Source organism: Phoca vitulina, unplaced genomic scaffold, assembly GCF_004348235.1.
Source record: "Phoca vitulina isolate PV1807 unplaced genomic scaffold, GSC_HSeal_1.0 scaffold35, whole genome shotgun sequence".
Lineage (NCBI taxonomy): Eukaryota > Metazoa > Chordata > Mammalia > Carnivora > Phocidae > Phoca > Phoca vitulina.
Window position 1 is genome coordinate 8,156,529 of NW_022589738.1, and position 23,553 is coordinate 8,180,081.

Here is a 23,553-nt window from a genome sequence, read left to right on the forward strand (position 1 = left end):
ATACTAAAAATGTGCATGGTATGAATAAAGAAGAGAAAGGAAGGGAGGCAGGGAGGGTAGGAGAGATAAGGATAAATGACAAAATTGAATATAATATTTGCATCTTAAATCACAGAGGGCAAACATTGCTATTAAATAAAAAAATCTAAGAAATAAGCAGAAAAAGTCCAAAAGCTTTAGGAAAAAAAATAGGTAAATGACATGTAAAATAGTTCACAGAAAAAGAACCAGCAATGGCCCCTAATCACATATATAATAAGAGAAATACAAATTGAAACTACAGTGAGGCATGATACCTAAAAACAGATAAACATTTTGAAAACATACTCTGTTGTTAAGGCTGTGAGAAAACACTTTTTTTTTTTAAGATTTTATTTATTTATTTATTTATTTATTTATTTATTTATGCAAGAGAGTGAGAGAGAGAGAAAGTGAGCAAGAGCAGTAGGGAGGGGCAGAGGGAGAAGCAGGCTCCCCGCTGAGCAAGGAGCCCGATGCGGGGCTCCATCCCAGGACCCCGGGATCATGACCTGAGCCGAAGGCAGACGCTTAACCAACTGAGCCACCCAGGCGCCCAACAATCACTTTCATACACTGCTAGTAGAAATTCAAAACCATACCACCTCTAAGATTTGATATTAGCAAATTATTAATTAGCTAAATTAAATAGACATTTACCCTTTGACCCAGAAATTTCACTTCTGGGATCTGCCCCTAAGATACACTCACAGAAATATTAAGTGACTAATGCACAAGGCTATTTACATCCTTACTATTTGCAAAAGCACAAAGGTTATTCAAAAGAATGAAAAAACATTATACCTCTTTGGGTACCTTTTGGGTAACAAAGGTGTAAGAATTCATACACACACTCATCCACATATACATACATATGTGCTAATACTTTCTAAAAGAAACAGTGAAGGGATAAACCAAGTATTACTTAGAAGAAATAGTAAACTTTAGATAGGAAGAAGACAAAAGAGAGGTGGTGGAAAGTACAAGAATGAAAGCTAGGTATTTTTTTAATGTGCCTTGTTTATAGTTTTGACCTTAGAACCTTGGTCATGTTTTATGTATTTAAAAGATAACATTAAATTTTAAAAAGTGAGGCAATCCCTAAAATAAAAACCAAATTGAAACTCACTAATGTTACTTTATATCAAATTGGTAGCATAATGGCAAGGATACTTATCTCAGTTAATTTAAAAATAGAATTTTGACTGAATATACTCCGAAGTGGAACCGAAAATAAAGATCACTAAATCTTAAATTGCAGCTACTGGGCTTGTTATTAAGTTTAATGTTAGTATAATTTTAAAACTATTATAAGCATATACACACACTCCACTACACACAAAATAGATTACAACATATACGTTATTATACTAATATCATTAGGAACCAAGATTTTCAGTAAAAAAGACAAGATAAAGATATAAATCAAACAAATTAAATAAAATCCTATGATTGCCATTTAAATTTGGGAAATCAATTTTATGAATTTGTAGTTTATTTACTTACTTTTTTAGAAACTTTTTTTTCTGCCAACTTTATATTCCATTTTCTATTTAAGAGCCAGTGGAAGAACAGCTTAAGACCACTCAGTGACTGTTCATTCAGTGGCATGAGCAGAGGGGGGCTGCAGACCAGTCTTCAGTGGGGGTCGGGGGCTGCTTGCTCCAGTCTTCGGAAGGGAACCACTGGCAGGCACAGAGGGCACCTGCCTGCCTGCAGACACAGCTGCGACCTCAAGTTTAGTAGCAGTAAATTCAGGTGCTAGAGAGGTCCGTTCACCGTGAAATTCCTCCTGGTTCACAGCCTTTTTAGCAGCAGTATACTCTTCAATTTCTTCAGGATTTCTGTGGAAGTACAGATCAGACAGGACCGATGGAGAGGCTCACGGGAAATGGTACCGCGCATGCGCAGAATCTCCGGGCCCAGAATCCACCGCATCTGACCCACCGAGCAGGTGCTTATTGTTGTTGTGTGAGGTGACCAAGCTCATATAGCGCAGAGGAGAATCTGCGTTACACAGACCAGTGGTAGGCAAGTTAACCTAAGACGCCTCTGTAAGAGGCTAGCAGTCAGCCCTGGGATAGAGTAACTTCTGGAAGTCGCAGTTCCCGGAACGCTGCCTGGATCTGATTAGTAAAGTTTCCAGCAGTGAAGTGGCCAGCAATAGAAGTGGCCCCGCTGGTAACTACAATTTAAAGCACAGCCCGCTGGCCAGTATTCTTGAAGGATATGATACTGACATCAGCTGGATTTTCAATAGCAACAGTGGCATGAACTGCCAAAAGAAGATTCTCCCCAGTTCTCTTCAGATTTATGATATAGATGCCATCACTTTTCCTTTTGTAGATGGCCTGTTTCATTTGGAAGTCAAGGTTGGTGACACCTAAGTGGGCTCCTCCTGCAAGGAATTTAAGGACATCCTTCGTCTTAATTTTCAGGACGCCACGAGGTCCAGACATAGTGAGCATTTCCCTTTCTGACAGGAACCTAGGACAATGCTGTATGGACTCCTAAGTAGCAGGAAAAGGTAGAATTTATTTTTTTTCTTTTTAAAATAAATTAAATGCATATCTCTTAGGTCTCTGCTAAAATGCTCAAAAAACTGATAGCCCAGTAGAAAATGCAAACTTACCACCCAGATATAATTTCCAAATATTATTTTCCACCAAAAGGAACTACCAGGGCCCCTTGAAGATATATCTGATTCTAAGCTGTGATCAAAAATATCCAAGGTGAGCCTAGTCATCTTGTCATTTCTGAAATCCTATACCTAAACGCTATCACAAACTAGAAAAGGACACAGGAGGCAAGGTGAAGAGACCCCCATTAGCCGAAGATAGGACAATTTGAGGTTCACAAAGAAGAATAAATACTGAGATGTAACAAATCTATTAAAATTGGTAATTACACTTACCATAATTATACTTAATCCTTCATTGTTCATCTCTTGATATTTTACTTAGGCAAGCAGCTCATTATTCAGGAAATTCATACATAAGGTAAAACAATCAACAAGACTTGCATAGCACTACTTATGAAATATTCTTGCCAAAATAAAATGAAATAAAATAAACTGAATCAATTGGACATCTAGATCTAACAGTTACATGAAATTTGATTAAAAAAATACATGAGAATTTTAAATACAAAAAACAGGATAGTATATGAAAATACGATAAACCAAAGAATATGGAAGTTAGGAAATAATAAATACAAGATCAGAAATTTATGAAATTCAAAAAAAAGAAATTTGTGAAATTCAAAACAAATACACAATGGAGAAAATCAAGATAAAAGTTGATTATTTTTAAACCATAAATAAAAACCACTGGTAAAATTAAGAACAGCAACACATATAAATAATATGAGGGATGTAAAAGGGGGAAAAACATTAAGTACAGATAAAACTCAGATTACAGGAAGAAAAAGCAATGAAGAATTTTATGACAATGAGCTTGAAAATGTAGACAAAATAGTCAATTTTCTGGAAAATAATGTTATAAAAATTGACTTATCACAATATTGTCTTATCACAAATAAATTGAATCAGTATTTTAAAATGTAGAACAATAACAAACACAAGGCCTAAGTGGTTTTCAGCCAAATTCTACCAAATTGCAAAGAAAAGATAAATCTAATCTTATAAACACATTTTCAGAGAATACAGAAAAAAAAATAGATTACTCCCTAATTCATTTAATGATGAGACTTTAACATCAATAGCAAAACCTGACCGTAGTAGACTGAGAAAGAGAAAGAGAAACTGGAAACCAAAGCACTCATTAACATAAATGCAAAGATCCTAAACACAATATTAGCAAATTAAACCAAGCACTGCAAAAATATATAATACATTGTGCCCAGTTGGGGTTTTTAGAGCTTTTCAAGATTGTGTTTTCATAACAGTACTCTGGCTGCCATGTTGAGAAGAGACTGACAAGGGAGAAGAGGCAGAGGTGGGAGAGCAGCTAGGAGTAGGGTTGCCAGATAAAATTTTTATTGGCTAAATCTGGCTCTAGTTAAGAGACTATTGCAATAATTGAAATGAGATGTGTTGTTGGCTTGTACCAGGATGGTGGCAAGGCAGATGGTGAACAGTGATCAGATTCTGGAAACATTTGATAATAAATTCAACAGGCTTTTTTGATGGTTTGGATATGGGTTATTTTCTATCCTTCTGTCTATCATCACTTGTCCCACTCTGTTCTAGACCATTATCATCCCTTCCTGAAGTTCTGAAACAGCTTCCTAATTGTTCTGTTTCCTCTCACCCTGTCCCTTTACAGTTCCAAATTTCCAGTCTAAATAATATTTCTAAAAATGCAAATCTAATTATTCACTACCTAAGTCCCTTTAATGACTTAGTTTTGCCCTTTAGATAATGTCTGACTCCAAAATATAGATGACATTCACTCTGAAAAGCCATCAATTCCACTATGCAATCTTTACCCTCTGTCTGGCTAAGTCCTATTCATTCTCTATTTCTTAACCTAAATGTGGCATTCAGAGGAAGACCATCACTAAGACAGGTCTGTACCATTGCAATAGGATTCCATAAAATTCTAGTTTCTCCTACCGTAACATTCATCAAGCTGCATTATAATCATTTATTTAACTGGATGTTTTCTCAACTGTTTTTGTAACTTAGGGGAGGAAAGAGATGTAAGTATCTTGTATATTATCATATCCCTAGACCTTGAAGAATGTTTGACACAGAGTACATAATATCTTAAATGAATGATTAATAAATTAGCTAATTATGTATTTGCATTTCATATTTGCACAAGGATTACTGAGACCTACAAAATAACAAATGCTGTCCTTCATAACAGCACACAAAAAGGTATCACTAATTATTTGCTAAAAATAACTACATAGAATGAGTTTTTTTAACTTAAAATCTACATTGTTGTATATGTCACAAAACATAATTTTAACAGCACACACTTTAACATTTTATTTTAAAAATAATTATTTCAATCTCTGATTATCTACAACTTCATTTCTACAATATGAAAATAAAATGAACTTTTATTTCTATATATTTTATTTCACTACCTATCAATAAGATGACTAAAGAGAATAAACACATTAGAGAACATTTCTTTCTCTTACCGTAACCAATAGTGAAAGACAATGAAGTGACTCTAAAATAGAAGTAAATGAAGCATAAGAATTACTAAAGAAAAAGGGCACATTTAAAACTTTAGGGAAGGATTAATAATTTAAGTGTGCATGTCACTGATAAACTCAACTTCACATAAAAAAAATTTAATAACATGAAGCTAGAAATATTGTGAACTTGTGGCCTTTTTAAAAGTAGTAACTTTTTTAGTCCTAGCTTGAATTTGACCCACCATTAATCTCATCCTATCTACCAGACTTTCTCATGTGCAAAAATGTGATGCACAGCCCCCAATGCCGAGAATTTACTTTCTAAAATTTTTCTCTTCTTTTTTAAAAAAAGAACTAGCACTCCTTAGATAATAGCTCATCTTTTGACCTGGAACATATTATGACTGCCCAAAAACGAGGAAGATTTCAAAGATAGCTGGGATAGTGCAAGGATTATATGAACTCCGTTAAATTCTCATTGTCTACGTTTTGATGATATGTGCATAACAGAGAAAATATTATAATTATTTTGAACAAGTTGAGTCTGTAAATAAAAGCATAACTCTTTAGTTATAATCATAAGAAGAAAATTTAATATGAAGTTTAACAAGAAAGTTACAATACATATGAAAGGTGATTTAGTAATTTTAACTTAATTTAGTAGTTAATTTTAATGATGTGAATGTAATGTATATAATATTCTTTTTTCTGTTAGGTAATTATCTTTTTATAAAGAGTAAATTTGTATCTTTCTCAATATTTGTTATGCAAGCCAAATTGTTTAGGAAAATTAAGATCCTATGGAAACAAACTGAATATAGCTGGTGGTCTCCCACCATAGATAGGAAGAAAGAAATTTCACATAGTTTTTGAAAGATGAAGAATGGACCAAATATCATATTTCTCACCGACTAGGACATGAAATCTCCCAATGACAAAACCAAATATAATTAGATGATGATAAAGCTTACCTGTTTCCAATACTGATAACAGACTAGAGCAACATACAGTGTTTAATTGGCACCACGCTATAGAGCATTGGACAAGTGAGAATGAAAGAGGAGATTACTTTGGGAAAGCTGACCAGAGTATAAGATATCAAAACTTAAGAGAAAGACTTAAGTTTGATATGGTTGCTGAAGCTTTATTATTAAAATAATGGGACCAGGAACTCCAATTTCAATTATCTTAAGGGGCACAACTATATCCCATGCCCCACTCAAGAATTAATTAGGTGATATCCAGAACCTACAACTTTGACTGCTTTTCTTGACATTTGGATTGTTTCCAATTTAAATACCAGGATGACCATAGCTGTAAACTTCCCAAATCTGCTTGGTGAGACAGAATTTCTCTGTTTCATTAGAATAGCTTCCTAAAAGTGAAAACACTCCATCTGAAGTGTATACAAATTTAAATATTTGAATAAAGTTTGCCAAAATTTCATTCAGAAAGTCTGTAATAATATATACCATAAATAGTAGTGTATAAGAGTGATTTCCCACAGTTGCCTCCCCAAGTGCCTATTCTCTTCTTTACTAACAGAAAGCACATTTCATTCCAGATGGCAATGTGTTCAACCCAAAACTACATTTCCCAATGACATTGCACCCAAGAGTGAGCAATGAGTTGAAGCATAAATCAGGTAAGTCTTCCGGATTTTCTACATTCTTCCTCCTTTTCCTGCTTGGAATAAGGACATAAAGTAGGGCTATAGCAGGAATCTTGGAGCCAAAGGAGAACCTGAGAATCAAAATTACTTGCTGAGGATGATAACCTTGGCAGTACCAATTAAGGCCTGGATTGCTACACGTGAATCTTATTTTGGATGAGAAAGAAATAAACCTCTGTCTTATTAAAGCCATTTATTATATATGTTCTCTTAGGAATCCTTCTTAAAAATTATGTTTGCAAAATATTTATTCTCAGTTTAATTTTAACTTCTTTCAGGGCTTAGTATCAGTTCATCTTTACCAGGCTTGTATATTTGTGAGCTCTTTTCTCTGTCTTATCCAGTTCCAAAGTTTTTAATAAATCCCACACGTGATGACTCACAGACTTGTATTTCTGTCTGAGAACTCTCTTCAGAAATCCAGACCCAACTGCTTCCTTGAAATCTGAAATTTTCAATTAAATGTCTCAAAGGATACTCACACTTAGAATTTCCCGACCCTATTCATGTAACCTTCTCCCCAACACCAAACCCACCTCTTCTAACATGTTTTATCTTAGTGAAAAGATATTAATATCCAATCAATTGCACACATCAAAAACCTAGTTTTCAGTCTGGTATATCTTTACAATGTATACGTTCTCTGTATTCATCACCACTACTCTAATTCATCATCTCTGGAGGTGCACAAATAAAATGGTGTCGTAGATGGTTTCCCTATATCCAAATTGTCCCCTTTTAATCTATTCCTAAATACTTCAACCAGTGTGAACTTTTAAAAATGTAAATTTGAACATGTACCTCATATGCAAACAAAATACACACACACACACACACACACACACACACACACACACACTTACCGTAAATCAGTCAATGGTTTCCCATGATTTTCAGATAAAGATCAAAAGTGTTAATATGGCCTGTAAGGCCATGCATGTTCTGGTCCCTACTACTTTCCATGCATCATGTGGCACTATCATCTTTTCTCCTCTATAGCCACAGTGGCTTCTTTCAGTTCCAGAGCCATGTCATGGTTACTTTCTTCCCAGGATCTTTGAAAATACTTTCTCCTTCATCCCAATGACTCTGATTACTACTATTCATTCTTTAGTTCTCAACACAATGAAAGCATTCTCCGGGATCTTTTTTGATTCTCTCTCTGGGTCATAGCTCCTGGTTTTCTCTCTAGCAATGTGTAGGTACAAGTATCACCTTCTAGTACTATGTGAAATTTTTATCCTTAGTGCCTAATATAGTGTCTACTGTAATAATGGTACTACACATAGCAATCATTAAATATTTGATGACTAAATTAATAATCTATGTTTGTGCTGGCTAGAATATATCTTCACATGTTTCTTGTAAGAGAACATAGGTGGTTCACTTTCTCTGCTCTACGCACATAACATGACTGACAAACCATCTGGCATATTAAGTATTTTTTACTTTCTTTCTCTCTCAAAATACTGTGGATTTTACTCTCCTCTCTTCTGCATTTATTATTACAGAAGTTTCAAAGGTCATTATTTTTATTCCTTGGAGTAAGACTGATTTTCAGCCTCCTTGATTTTAGAATTACTGATTTTTTCTTGAAATGTTTTACAAATTCACTAGGATAAGATGGGGTATTTTTCTTGGTAAGCACTTTGTCTTATAAGTCAAATCTTTCTTCAGTTGTGTAATGTTTTCTTAAATTATATCTTATATTGATTTTCTTTCATTACCCTTTGGTTTTGATTTCCTCCTTGGGAAGATAAATTTTCTCATTCTGTCTTCCCCATGTCTTACCCTGTAGTTTGTGATTGTCTTCCCCTTTTTTGTTATTCTGCATTCAGGGAAAGTGCACTAGGTTTGTCCTCCATGGGATGGATCAGTTTCTCCAACACCATGACTATGCTCCATTGTTTTCAAAACTGAATTTTAGTCTGCGGTATTAAATCATTGCGGTATTGCCTAGGCTCGCTGAACTCTTTATTCCTTTCTTCCTGACTTTGAAATCGACTCAGTTTTGATCGTGGTTTCTTGTGTTTTCACATAGCTTTCAACGCTCTTACTGAGAACATAATATAGTATGTTTCTTAAAACTAATTTCTACTCATGTGGTACATCTTTCTCCTAAAGATTGGGTTTTTGGTTTGTTTTGTGATTGTTGTTGTTTTGTGACTTGTGACATCTATGAAACATAAGATATAAAACTTCATCTGCTGTTATATCAGTTTCAGGTCTAAATCAGTAAATTCTTCTTTCTTATAATAGCCATGAGATTACTATTAGAATTATTTTCTTAATTTGTAAAACAAAGAGATAACTGATTAGCCCATCCAGCAGCTGGTGCAAAATAGTTTTTATTGTTGCTGTTTTGTAATTGTAACTTTTGTTTTTGTAGTGTAATGCTGTTTGTAATGTTTAAGTTTTCTGGTCTAAGGAAGGATATCTTGGTTTCACTGCCTGGTATGCCCATGAGGTAGATATCTGTTTCTGGATATTCTTAGAACTTCTTTTTTTCTTTCATTAGCAGAGATTGTAAATAACACCATTCTCCAAAGGGCACTATTTCTATAGTTCTCTCAACTCAGAATGGGACTGATTGTAAAATGAGAGGCATGAATGAGGCAGATTGGGGAGGAAAGATGATACAGTTCTCTCTTTCTGAGGGGGAGAGTGAATCAGTTTAACAGATAGATGAATGGAAGTTTTTATGGTCCCTCCTTATCTCTGTTGTCTACTACATTCTGCCTCATGAGCTCACTTATGCTTTAGTAAATAAAAATACTTCTTTGAACCTTGCAGACTAAAGATTCTTAGTTTCCAATGCTGCTAAAAGTTTGAAACTTTTTGGAATATTTAATGTGTATTAAATACACATTTTGCTCTCCAACTAGTTGTTGGAGAGAGCAAACTAGTTGTCATTATCTGCCATTATAACTTGAAAATCCCTACTTAAATCTGCAGCATTCTTAAGGAGAACATTATTACAGATTCTAAAGACTGAGAAAGACTCTTTTGGTACACCAATAAATGTCATGTTTAGACCACCTATCAGTGTTTGAATTTTTGTCTTTTTTTGTACTTTCAACTGAATTTTAAACTCCAATAATATTTTTGTGTTTATATTTACAGTTCAAAATAGCAATTAGAATGTTAACATGTACTATAGATGACAAAATATATATTCATAGGCAATATCTGATCTTTTGTTTCATTTAATCAACTGTACACTGATTAGTTAGCATTTGTGGGAAAATGAGTATGTTTGATCAATGTAAATTGATGGTGAAGTAATACAACCTAATAACTTATTTTTGTGCAAAGCCTCTCAGAAATTAGAATGTAATTTTTACATATGTTTAATGATTTTTCTACACTAACTACCTTTGACTATATTTTTCTCAATAGAAAATGTTGCACTTCTCTTACCAATGTTGTTACAGCACATATCCTAAAGCAAAACTCCCATTACTATAATAAATAACTTAAATGTATGCAACAGTTTTGTGGGAATTATTTAATTATTCAAAATTCATAATTGTTCACTGATACAAAGTAGAAAGAAGTATTTCTTACAAACTTATTTTGTTTTCTGGAGGGTTTTGATAGAATAGGTATATGAATAATATTTTAGCAATCATTGTAGAGTTTTTAAAAATAGATTTTTCTTGGGTTAGACATAAATAATATTTATTTTTAATTTATACTTTATCTGATTAACAACAGAATTTGAGAGGACCTATAAAAATACACAAGAAAAGTACCAAAATGGAAAGAAAAAACTTTATAAATTACTGAATTTGAAAGAAGGTAACATATAATAATGACGGGGGTAACAGTTTCTGTCATTTATTAAACATTAAGCTTTGCTAAAGCAAACTAAAAACATAAAATCTAAGGTGAATCTAACATAAAAATAGTAAGATTCAGAATATATGAATGCCCTGGACATGGAGCCTGCTTAAGATTCTCTCTCTCCCTCTCCCTTTGCCCCCCCATCCACCCCATCTCTCCCTCTCTAAGAAAAAAAAATTTCTTATATTATCAGTGTTAAATGGACTTAAATAAGTCCCATCCATTCATTAACTACTTCATTCAGTTTATTAAATATATATGTATTGAGCCATTACTATGCACCAGGCACATTTATTAACTTATAAGTTATAGCAGGAAAATAGAATACAGACAAAAATCTCTGACAATCAGGTGCCTGGGTGGCTCAGTTGTTAAGCGGCTGCCTTCGGCTCGGGTCATGATCCCAGGATTCTGGGATCGAGCCCCGCATCGGGCTCCCTGCTCGGCGGGAAGCCTGCTTCTCCCTCTCCCTCTCCTCCTGCTTGTGTTCCCTCTGTTGCTGTCTCTCTCTCTCTGTCAAATAAATAAATAAATAAAATCTTAAAAAAAAAATCTCTGACATCATGAAGTTTATACTTTAGTAAGGAAAAGAGAAAATTAAGAAATAAAAAAGTAAGATATATGTTATATGTTGATATTGTTGGTCAGTTTAAGGACTACAGGCTGGGGTGGGGGGAGTGTGAGTGTTTAAATTATGACAGCAGAGAACTTTATTCTCACCCAGACAAGTGACAAAATACTTTCTCACCTCCAAATAATTTCGCCTGTGGACAAGGTCAGCTTTTTTCTTACAACCATTAGTTCACATTTGCATTAGTTCACATGCCTTAGCAAATGGTTGATGAAGACCCCAGAGTTCCATCTTATGGAATACAGTATACATACTTTACACAGGAAAGTTTTAAGTACAAGTGTATTTAGTGATTCACCTTGGCCAGAGGAAAATTTCAGTATTGCTCCTGTGGGGGTAAAAAATTCTGATTTTTGTGCAACACCATTTCTCAGTGGCCTGTGGGGTTTGAGTCAGCTACTAAATATATATTGAAATAACTAAACAAATTGCTGCATTGGCTTCATTAGTATTCATAATATGACCTTTGGAAAATATCTACCAAAAACAATTTTGGTTTTGGCAGATTTACTATTATTCTGCCATTTCTGAAAATAATTGGAAAATAGGATCAGTTATTTCTAGAGACAGTTTCTGGTTCATGACATTAAGACCATTTAATCTATGTCCAGAATGCCTGTCATCCTCTTTGCTATTACAGGATACACATCTAATTAATTTAAAGTCTGAATCAGAAAATTTAAATATAACCCAAGGTAAAAGGAAACTAAATTTTGGCCTTATTTTCTTCTCTATGGTATTGAAGCCTTATGAGAATACCCATATGAATTCTTATATTTATATTAAAATGCCAGTTTCTGTAATCATGAATACCTTATATGGGTCAAATTATGACTTTTAAAAAGTTAAAAATGACTTATACAGATATAAAATAAACATTTTATTCAACTCATTAACTAATGAAGAAAACCACTAAGATGGTAAAACTGGCTCCAAGAGCATTTCATGAAAAGGGGTTTATATAGTCTAACAAGAAAACCATCTAAAATTTGTTAAAGTAGGGCTGCTAGTTTAGATACAAAACTTATTATTGTCCTATGGGGCAATCAAACCATAACCATCAGGACTGTCTTTTCTATCAGAGAGAAACTTACATTTTAGCAAGTAACTTCATAGTGTCTGGGTTCTAATCAAATAGTAAATAGCAAACTCAGACACAGATACATTCCCCTAGAAAATTGTATAATCTTAGGTTGAGTTTATTAAACAATGTCAGAATAACATTGAAAAGACATGCCGCCCACCTTTTCTGCCTTTTTTCCAGTTTTAATAATTTTCTTAATAATCTCCCTATCTTAGTTCAGGCCAGTATAACAAATAAAAGACTGGATAGCTTAAACATTTATTTCTCACAGTTCTGAAGGTTGGGAAGACCAACATCAAGGTGTCAGCAGTTCTCATGAGGACCCTTTCCTAGTTTGCAGTTGGCCATCTTCTTGCTGTGTCTTCATGTGGCAGAAAGAGAGAGATTATCTCCCTCATGTTTCTTCTTATAAAGGCTCTAATTCCATTCATGAATGCTCCACCTTCATGATCTAATTGAGTTCCAAAAGTCTCATCTCCAAATACCATCACATTGAGATTAGGCTTTCAACATATGAATTTCTGGAGGACACAAACATTCAGTCCATAGCATTCCCTGTTTTGGCCATAAATAATCTCCGAATATTGATCAGAAAAAAAAGGTTGGTTTATAGTTTAGACTGTTTATTTTCACAAATGCTATAAGAGATGTTAAATAACCCCATAAGCTTTCTTGATCATGTAGTATTTAATAGATACTGAAGTAAAATTGTTACCTTTTGTTTGTAAATTTTATTAAAGAATCCAAGACTGAACCATTTAGTCTAGGCTAGGAAGTCAAAGCCAAGAAAATCTCTCTCCTAGATTTTACTGTTGTATCCATAGAAATAGTAAATTTCTCTTTGCTCAAGGTCCCTGAAATATGCTCTGGTTCCTAGCCTGCCAGGAAGTGATTTTATCACTTGTAAGGTTGAAACCCTATAAGCTAGGTACCAGGCCAGTTTCCTATGAAGTTTTTGTAGGCATTGGTGCCTTTGTTCTTTAATGGTGAGCCTGATGTACCTGATTAAAAGTGATTCATTCCCAAATATAACACCCCAGTATGTTTTTGGTTGCACAATCAAATTTTCCAATTTAAGGTAAAATGGAGGCAGGTTCTTATGATGATAACTATTACCACAAAAATAAGAAAACTCTAAAAATATTTGTTTCTGAATTATGAGACTTCATTGAGAATTAGATTGCATTTTAAAATGCTTCATTTCTACTTATAAAAGGATAAAACCATTCTAAATTGAGGGTAAGAGATCTAGAAGGAAAAAAAAGTGATTCTTTATATATTCATCGGTAAATAGAGTATTAAAACAACATCAATAATATTCCAAACAAATAACCACTAATAAAACTTTCTCATCAGTTTATTCAGTCCTATGTAATTAATTCTTGTTCCCTTGGACCTTGGATCTGCAGTCTGCCTCCATGAAGTCATCTTCTTGTGAAATAGTCTTAGGAAGCCTAATTCAGCCCTCTAGCAAAGATTTCCTCTTGGAAAGATTTCTAAGTGATATAAGCTTGACAATCTTCAGTCAAGAGTCTTTTCTTTCATATATCAATAGTTAAGATATTTAGTAGAGTCCTTTCCTTAAGTCATAGAAACCGACCTTCTTTGTTGAATACAGGAGTTCTAACCTTTGGTTCTTCAAGTAAAAATCAGAGGAAAATAAAGTTCACCTACAGATGAGAATAAATGGGTGTTGTTAATTTATTACAGTAATCAAGAGTATCAAAATGGAAGTGAGCTATTAGGGTGTACAACCCAATACTACTTCATAAGATTCTAATCCATTGTCATTTGAGGATAATAACTGAATATTATAAATAATGAACACATTGATAAATACCCAGGGCCTTGCTGTGAAGTGTAAAATCTCTTAAATTTTTATATATAAAATCATTTTATGTGCAAAAGTAACTTAGGTAAGGATGAGTTTCTTTATTAGTTATTCTTTTTATTCATCTTATAATAGTATTGAGCTAATTAATAAATGTGAAGCAGACCAAATAACCTTAATTTTTATAGTATCTTTTTTCTTGTTAATAAGGAGAAAGAAGAAATCTTTGTGATTTTTTAGGGCCTGCTGGGAAATCTCAAAAATACTTTCGGGTGTAAAGATAGCTTAATTTTTTTTTAATTAAGGGTCTGATCTTGGAAAGACAAAATCAAAACAGTTATCAAAGGAGATTTAGATACTTGATTAAGATAGGATGATGGGCACCTGGGAAACAATATTTGCTTATCTATTTAATCCAAGTGGCAATAAAATGTTTTAAAATAAACTAGAAGAAGGTGACATATGGTTGTAAGAATTTTAGCTCTTTAAAAATGAGGACTCTTTGTTCTTTTAGCCTCTAATAATCTATAAACAGAGGTTAGCAAACCATGCCCATAGGCCTAGTCATGAGTTCATGGGTACTGTTCATAAACTAAGATTAGTTTTTGTATTTTCAAATGTTTGAAAAAATTTAAAATAGGGACAACATTCTGTGAGATATGAAAATTCAATTCTCATAAATATTACTGAATACAACTACACTTAATTCTTTATAACGTTGGGGAGGAAAAATTTTTCTCTACCTTTTAAGATTCTTTTGGCTGGTGTAAGAATTAAATTGACATAAGATAGATTCAAAGAAGAAAATCTAATTTAATTCTGTACATATGGGAGCTGTAGAAGAATAAAAGGCCCATGGGCTATCAGGCAATTGAGACTTATGCACCATCCAGAGCTAAGGAGAAGGGGGTATGGGTCTGAGGATTCAAAGGTAAGTAAGAGAACTCAAAGGAAAATGAAAAAGAGTAAATGTTTAGTAAACAAATGTTTGCTGGGCTATACAGAAACAATGGGACACAGAGAGGAATTTTATCAAACATCCTTTGCTATGTTTCTCCCTGCCTACCACACCTAATTCATATTATACCATCATTATCAATGGTGATAGCTCTCTCCTGGAGCAGGTCTTCTATCTAAGTTCTTTCAGGCAGTTAGTGGAGAGGCAAAAAGGAAAAACTTATTGAGTCTTCTGTTTCTTAAAAATAATCAACCTAAGGGGTGCCTGGGTGACTCAGTTGGTTAAGTTTCTGACTCTTGATTTCAGCACAGTCATGATCTCAGGGTTGTGAGATTGAGCCCCACATCAGACTCTGTGCTGGGCATGGAACCTGCTTAAGATTCTCTCTCTCCCTCTCTATAAATAAATAAATAAATAATCAATCTAAAATAATCCACACGCCAAAGAGATACATTTTAGGGTGGCAAATTTCCCCCCTCCAGATATAGTCAATGGCTGCTTTTCCACTATAATGACACAGCAGTTGTGACAGATCTTACAGTCCTTATAGTCCTCAAAGCCTAAAATATTTAACAGATGGCCCTTTACAGAAAAAAATAATTGCTGACTACTGTTCTAGAACTCAATAAAGTCAACACAAAGCACTGAAAATTTTTTGAGTGAGATACTGAATTCTGCTCTCTGAGCAGATTACACAAAGGGTAACCTTTTTATTCCTCCTTGTTAAGACTTAAAACTTTAAGATCAGTTGTCATTTTAGCAAAGAGAAAACCAACTACAAGATTCACAGCTCCTTCTTTATAAATTATCTTGTGAATAAGCTCATCAACATTGAGCAAAATTTGTCAAAATGTTAATACATTTCAACTCTTCTTTTCAGTCCCATTATTTGTAGTTATATAAACCAAGACTAAATTTCCTTACTGCAAAAATTCCACAACTTTCTCTATGTATCCAGGATTTATCTTTTGAAACACATACCATATTTTACAAACTTCTTTCTTTCTTTCTTTCTTTTCTTTCTTTCTTTCTTTCTTTCTTTCTTTCTTTCTTTCTTTCTTTCTTTCTTTCTTTTTTTGTTAAAACACATCCCATTACCTTGCACACACCTCTGTGCTTTTCTTCTATTATTAATTTAATAGAGTCTCAGTTACCCATGGTAACTTTTAACCAACTTAACTTCTTTTTCACAAAGTAAACATCTATCATGCAAAATAATTAATAGATAATTAATAGATGAGCAAAACTCATGAGTCCATATAAGAATCTTGGAAAATTATGTGCAGACATCCATACTACTTTGTACATAATTACTATTATATAAGAATTTTATCAGAATTATGAATATAGTTTTAAATTTTTCACAATTGTAATCAGTATATAGAAATAAATTTGCTATCTGATCAATAAGCCGATATAAAAAGTTTGTGAATTTCAGAATTATTAGTCTCTTCATGAAAAAACAAACAATATAATAAAAAATAAAATACATTGATTGTATTATATTTAACACATAAAATTTTGAGAAAAGTCATAAAATTGTTTTGAAACCAGTCTAATTTGTACAAAGATTCATTTTGAAAATGTGAACTTGGGTTCTTACATAAACATGCTCACAGTTTCTGTAGGAAAAATGTTTTTTGGGGCGCCTAGGGGGCTCAGTCATTAAGCATCTGCCTTCGGCCCAGGTCATGATCCCAGGGTCCTGGGATGGAGCCCCGCATCGGGCTCCCTGCTCTGTGGGAAGCCTGCTTCTCCCTCTCCCACTCCCCCTGCTTGTGTTCCCTCTCTCGCTGTGTCTCTCTCTGTCAAATAAAAAGAAAGAAAGAAAGAAAGAAAGAAAGAAAGAAAGAAAGAAAGAAAGAAAGAAAGAAAGAAAGAAAGAAAAATGTTTTTCTCTTAAAAGACTAGCTTATTTAAAGTTTCAGCTTCTTTATTTCCTGTAAACCTTTAGAAATGCTAGATATAGAAACACATTTATAAATCTCTATAAACCCATTAAAATAAAGCTCCATTATTTTGGAGACTCTATAACCTAATTCATTAATACCCTCTGGAGATAGGAAAATATTTCAGATTGCAAGAGGCTCTTCTCAAATGGACACCCCAGCAGTAAGAGAGCTTACAGCTTCATTTCTCTACTTCACCCATAAGTAAAAAATAAATGTAGAAACATAAAAATGTACCTCTTCAGATATCAAAAGACTATTTTTGGTGCTATGCTAAGTTGCAACAGGGTGACTTTGTGATGGTGAGACTAAGAAAGTAATTGTCAAACTTTCTTTTATAACATTCATGGAGTGGGACAAGCAGATGATAAAGAGATACCCACCACTGGATCCTGCAGTACTGGGGGCTGAGGATTCAAAACCTTGGCTGCATTCCAAGAAGAATAAGAGATAACATCCTTTGGGAAACCCCCTTACATTGGACTGAAATAGAGCAAAATATACCATCCCAAAATATGCCTCTTTGGCATATTGATTATTTTAAGCTAGTTATTTTTAAGAAAGAGCAGACACAGGTGAAGCTCTGAAAACTGAGTAGAACTTATTCTTTTATAAGATATATTTACATTTATAAGGGAAATCTCCATTTATAAGGGTCAAACTCTCTCTCTCTGTAGCAGGAAGAGAAGATTAACTCTAAATCTCTAGAAACTCTGATTGATACAGAAGGCAGTGACTTAAATCTGTGTAACAACCTTACTCCTATTTACTATCCTTTTCCTGGTAGCCTCTCATAATTGACTCCCCACCTACAACATCTTTTGTCTTTAGCTGGAGACAAGATTTAAGATGGTGGCTTGGTTGGGGGTGCCTGGGTGGCTCAATCAGTTAAGCATCTGTCTTTGGCTCAGGTCATGATCCCAAGGTCCTGGGATAGAGCCCCACATCAGGCTCCCTGCTGCCCCTCCCCGGGCTTGTGCTCTCATTATCTCTCTCTCTCTCAAAGAAATAAATAAAATCTTAAAAAAAAGATGGTGGCTTGGACCATTTGAAGGAGTTACTCAGTTTTTCTGGGTCTCTACCATGTATACATGAGGTATACATGTTATTAAACTTTTGTTTGTTTTTTTCCTGTTAATTTTTTTTATTACAGGAGGGTCTCAGCCAAGAACCTAGAAGGATAGAGGGAAGATTGTTTTTCCTTCCCCACAGGATGTTGAACGTTCACTCAGAGGCAGCACCTATAATCTTTCCCATTGGTTTCCATTTTTATTCATCAGTGCTTCCCTGGTTGCTTTGAAAGTTTACTTCTACCTTCCTTCTGGAATGCTAGTTCTTAAAAACATAAGCCATAGTAAGTGCATCTGAGTTGGAGAATCACAATGGACCTCTCTACAGGAAAAGACTACAGAGCTGAAAGAGAAGGTAGTGTTCACACATACTTGTTTAAATTCACTAATGAGGATTCTGAAAAGGAAATGACTCTTGATCACTCCCAGACTGATTCAGAATCAAGACTTTAATACCAAGTTCAGCCTTTATTGTAATATTAAAAGACAGGTGTTGCTAGATTATTTCTCAAGAATGACTGGCTTCAAGAATGGGGGAGGGGCACCTGGGTGGCTCAGTCAGTTAAGCCTCGGACTCTTGATTTCAGCTCAGGTCATGATCTCACAGTTGTGAGATAGAGCCCCACACCAGGCTCCGTACTCATGGAGCCTACTTAAGATTCTCTCTATCCCTCTCCTCCTCCCCCACCCTGCTCGAACAGACATGCCCACGTGCGTGCATACTCTCTTTCAAAAAAAAAGAGTGGGGGAACATGAAGTTTATTAAACTTACCTTTAGATTTATTTTATGAGTCATTTATAAAGCTTTTCCTTAAAGGTAAGAAACTAAGGAATCTTTTGTTCAGGTTTCATAGCTGGTTTGTCTTAGGAAATTACTTTAGCTTCTTACCAGTTTCATAATATTTATTGTTAAAAAAATCCTTTATTACAAATTTAAAGATTATGAGACAATATTTCTTTTTTTAATTTAATTTAATTTTATTATGTTATGTTAGTCACCATACAATACATCATTAGTTTTTGATGTAGTGTTCCATGATTCACTGTTTGCATATAACACCCAGTGCTCCATGCATACGTGCCCTCCTTAATAGCCAACACCTGGCTAACCCATCCCCCCACACCCCTCCCTTCTAAAACCCTCAGATTGTTTCCGGGAGTCTCTCATGGTTAGTCTCCCCCTCTGATTCCCCCCCTTCAGTTTTCCCTTCTTCCCCTAATGTCCTCCATGCTATTCCTTATGTTCCACAAATAAGTGAAACAATATGATAATTGACTTTCTCTGCTTGAACTTATTTCACTTACCATAATCTCCTCCAGTCCCATCCATGTTGATGTAAAAGTTGGGTATTCATCCTTTCTGATGGCTGAGTAATATTCCATTATATATATGGACCACATCTTCTTTATCCATTCATCTGTTGAAGGGCATCTATGAGACAATATTTCATGTGTACTTTGATTGAAAGATTCATGGTTGGTCTGAAAACAGAATTGAACTGAAGGTTGACTACTATTAACTCTGCACAGAGCAATTGTTATATAAATGAACCATTTTTTTCTTAAGCAAAATACAGATACATGTATATTCTACAGGTAATATCTAATAAGTTGACTGAATGGTATTTATCTCTCTTTTCAGTAGTAAATAACTAAATGTAACAGGATAATAATGAAATAGATGATAAAGCATATCAAACGTAGCCACTGAAATGCTGTTTTCTCATATTATGTTTTACATATTACTTTGGTTGATTCCTTCTGATTTAGATTATGTAGGTTTTTTTTAAGATTTTTATTTTTTTATTTGACAGAGAGAGAGAGCACAAGCAGGGGGAGCCGCAGAGGGGGAGAGAGAAGCAGGCTCTCCACTGAGCAGGGAGTCCAATGTGGGGCTCCATCCCAGGACCCTGGCCTCATGACCTGAGCCAAAGGCAGATACTTAACTGACTGAGCCACCCAGACACCCCTAGCTTATGTAGTTTTATTACTACATTTTTAGCATCATATTTGGCAATGTATCAGAAAGGTCATAGATTACATTATGTTAAGCTCACCTAGGGGGGAAAAAAAGCATGAGTCACATGGAATATGTTTTGGCTAAGAAAATACAATGTTGAATAAATGCTTTTGTTTTTCTTAAAAAAATTAAATAATGATATTTATGTTCCTACTTTTGGGGCAATTAAGCCAATGAAAATTAGGAATTAAATTTAAATGGAATAAGCTAATGAAGAGCAACTTTTATGGCTATGTAAGGTGCCTAAGAAAAAAATCCAACAAAACTTGTGTGAAACATGTATGAGGAATATTATGAAAATTTACTGAAAGACCTAAATAAATAGAGGTAATGGATTGGAGGATTCAGTGTCAAATATTCAGTTGTCCGAAATGCAATTCAAACAAATATCTCAATTGTCTTTCATGGATCCTGAGATCTTGAGCTTGTGGTAATTGAAAATAAACTTATAGGAAATGGCAAAAAAAAATAGCCAAGCCATTCTTAAAAGAGAAAACAAAAGCAGGAGGGGGCATATATTCTGCTAGAAAATGAGATAATACCAATCAGTAGTCATTTAAAAGTGCTATACTAGCAAACAAGTGGAAATGGATGAAGCCATTTAATAATGTCAGATTTTACAAATTTGGGGGGTGGGTGGTGTCACAGGTGTTTATTTTATTATTATGTTTTATAGTAATATATATGTTACATATATTCTTCTTTATGGTATATTATTTATCTGTGGTGCACATTACCTCAAATCTTAGCTAGGCAGAAATTCAAGAGCAGCTTAGTGTGGTGGATCCGGCTTAGGATCTCTCATGATGTTCAGATGTTAGCCAGGGCTGCCATAACCTCACCCACAAGAAAAAATTTCACAGGGCTTATATGTAGTATTTACTCACTGACTAACTTTTATAAAATAAATTTACCTAAAAGTATTGGGTACCTTGATAAAATAGGAAAAGCCTGATATCTTTACATGGCCATATGCTGACATAATATGACAGACCATTTTCATTTTCAGTATTTTGTTTGAGGTTTGAACATATTTTTTTCTACATAAAAATCAATCATTTTTGAAGCGCATTTTGGTCATTCCATCTATAATCTACATCTATACATTACAGTACATATGAGAAAATGATAGTATGACATTAAGTAAATTATCTTTATATCTAGACTCTAATAAATTTAACTTTAAGAAATATTACAATTAAAAATATGTTTAGTTATTGTGTATCAAGAGGATATGTTTAACTTCTTTCTATATTTATTTCAAAAACAGTAAAATTAATGTTCTTTCTCCTTTGAAATATGGATGTAATATTGAGTTAGCAAAGTTAATGGAATTTTGCATACCCATATATATCCTGTTGATCAGATAAGCTATAGTAAAACTATAAAGTTCAGTAGTGTATTTGGAGCCAAAGTGCTTTTGTTTTCTCCTGTGTTATAACAGAAGAATTTTTCTATGTTGTTGTAGGAGAGTTTTCATCTTTTACTTGGATAATTACAAAACTAGTACGCAAGTCAAGTCTTAACAGACTTAACATTTGCTTATTGAAAGCAGTGTCATAAAGTCAAATAGATAGTCAATTAACTTATTGAATTAAAATTTGATATCAGGTTTGCCTTTGTGTAGTAGCAGTAGCAGCTTCCCTCTTCTGTTCTTGGAACCAGCAGTTCTCCCTCATGCTGAGTTGCTACAATGCCCCTGCCGGTAAGCTCATAAGAGCATGAAACCATCATCACCCCTCCAACTCTCATCAGGGGATGAAAATAGTTGAAGCAGATCACCCAGGAAAGCTCTTCATTGGTGGCCTCAATACAAAAACAAATGAGAAAACCCTTGAGGCTGTATTTAACAAATATGGACAAATAGTGGAAGTTCTATTGGTGAAAGATCATGAAACTAACAAATCAAGAGGATTTGCTTTTGTCATGTTTAAAAGCCCAGCTGATGCTAAGGATACAGCCAGAGAAAGTCCTTAGAGATGGAAAAGCCATTAAGGTAGAACAAGCCACTGAACCATCATTTGAAAGTGGTAGATATGGAGCACCTCCATCTCCAAGAAGCAGAGGCCCCCCAAGAGGTCTTAGAAGTGGAAGAGGAGGAAGTGGAAGAACCAGGAGACCTCCTTCATGCAAAGGGCACATGGATGATGGTGAGTATTCCATGAATTTTAACATAAATTCTTCCAAGGGACCACTTCCAATAAAAAGGGGACCACCACCACGAAGTGGCTGTCCTCCTCCTAAAAGGTCTGCCCTTTCAGGACCAGTTCACAGCAGCAATGGAATGGAAGGAAGAGCTCCTGTGCAACATGGAAGAGATAGTTATGGAGGCAAACCTTGAAAGGAACCCCTGCCCTCTCATAAGATGTTTATTTGTCTCCAAGAGATGATGGGTATTCTACTAAAGACAGTTATTCAAGCAGAGATTACCCAAATTCTTGTGATACAAGAGATTAAGCACCACCACCAAGAGATTATACTTACCATGATTATGGTCATTCCAGTTCACATGATGATTACCCATCAAGAGGCTACAGTGATGGAAATGGCTTTGGTCCTGATCTTAACTATTCAGATCATCCAAGCAGAGGTTCCTACAGAGATTCATATGAGAGTTATGGTAGCTCACATAGTGCTCTACCTATACGAGGGCCCCTGCCATCTTATGGTGTAAGCAGTTGCTGTGATGGTTACAGTAGCTCATATAATGGTTATGGTGGAAGTCAAGACATTTACTCAGGCAGTGGAAGTGATCTCTAGTCAAGTGGTCATGATCTGGTTGGCAGACAAGAAAGAGGTTTTCCCCCTTCTGTGGAAAAGGAGGTATCCTCCTCCATGTGATTCCTATAATACTTCAAGCCACAGAGCACCTAGAGGTGGAGGCTGTGGGGGAAGTTGATCTGATGGAGGGGGAGAGAGAGGCAGATATTAAAAACAAACAAAACTTTGGACCAAAATCCCCATTCAAATAAACAAACAAAAAAATGGAACCTTTTCTGTCAGAACCACCCAAGGACTACTAAAAGGAAAAATTGTATTACCTTTCAAAAATTTCCTATTAAGTTCCCCTACCATAATTTTTATGTTCTTGTAAGGGAAAAGAGTAAAACCTGTTTAACCGTACTTGACTTTATGACTTTGCTCTCGATAAGCAAATGTTAAATATGTTAAGACTTGACTTGTGTGCTAGTGTTATAATTTTCCAGGTAAAGGTGTCCCAAAAGGCCACTTCCTATATCTGATTTTTCCCAGTAAATGATGCAGGCAATTCTGAGACCTTCCACAAACATCTAGCTGTCAAAAATGGAGAGGTAAATCCTTCTGCCTATACAAACAAGCTAGCTATTAGAGGGTGGTAG

General features: G+C 34.6%; 1 pseudogene; it reads left to right on the forward strand.

The window, feature by feature from the left end:
* The first annotated feature begins 21,952 nt into the window (after nt 1–21,952).
* LOC116646000 lies at nt 21,953–23,126 on the forward strand (annotated as a pseudogene).
* Nucleotides 23,127–23,553: the final 427 nt, after the last annotated feature.